The 899-nt window shown below is 34.0% G+C and overlaps 1 non-coding gene across 1 annotated transcript; it reads left to right on the top strand.

Annotated features, from left to right (window-relative positions):
* Positions 1 to 780: 780 nt before the first annotated feature.
* Positions 781 to 899, top strand: LOC123303681. The gene has a single exon (XR_006535778.1). It is a non-coding gene; the product is annotated as a 5S ribosomal RNA (ribosomal RNA).

Raw genomic sequence — 899 nt, forward strand, 5'->3', positions numbered from 1 at the left:
CTGTAACTGAGGGAGCCTTGGTACAAACTAAAGGTAAAGGTGCATCTGGTTCATTCAAATTGGCTGCTTCCGCTTCATCTAATTCTTCAGCTAAATCAAAAGTATCCAAAAAAGAAAGTGGAGCAAAAGGTTCAGCAAAGAGTGCTAAAAGTAAACGGGCACCAAAAGAAAAGAAAGCCACAACTACATCATTGGCAGCCAAAAAGCCTAAAGCAAAAAAAGCGACTCCATCATCATCAACTGCTGCTAAAAAAGTTACTGCAAAATCATCAGCGGCATCAAAAAAAGCACCAGTTAAAGCAAAACCAGCAAAAAGTACAAAATCCGCTGCCAAAAGTAGCCCTGCTCGTAAACCGAAAGCACCAAAAGCTAAGAAAGCTTCTGTTGCCAAATCATCTCCTACAAAAATTAAAAAAGCAGCACCAAAAAAGAAATGATCTGTTACTTTAATAATATATTGAAATATTTCATTATTTTTGCTAAAAAATGAAAATAACATAGGCCTTAATACAGGCCACAAATTAATATTTGATAAGAGTAAATTATTTTTTGTATAAATATTTTATAAAATAATAGTTTAGAAACATTTGCCACAGTCAGTACCACGGATGGGTGGCCACTTGAGAATACTGTGTGCGGTTGCATTTTTATTTAAAATATATGGTATAATAAATAAGTATATATTTAAATTGATTACTTCATTGAAAATTTTAATAATATACTTTAATATTAATGATATTTATGAAAAATATATATTTGTAAAAATTTTCATTTATTACTGGCAACAGCCATACCACGTTGAAAACACCGGTTCTCGTCCGATCACCGAAGTTAAGCAACATTGGGCACAGTCAGTACTTGGATGGGTGACCGCTTGGGAACACTGTGTGCGGTTGCCT

Source organism: Chrysoperla carnea (genome assembly GCF_905475395.1).
Source record: "Chrysoperla carnea chromosome X unlocalized genomic scaffold, inChrCarn1.1 SUPER_X_unloc_12, whole genome shotgun sequence".
Lineage (NCBI taxonomy): Eukaryota > Metazoa > Arthropoda > Insecta > Neuroptera > Chrysopidae > Chrysoperla > Chrysoperla carnea.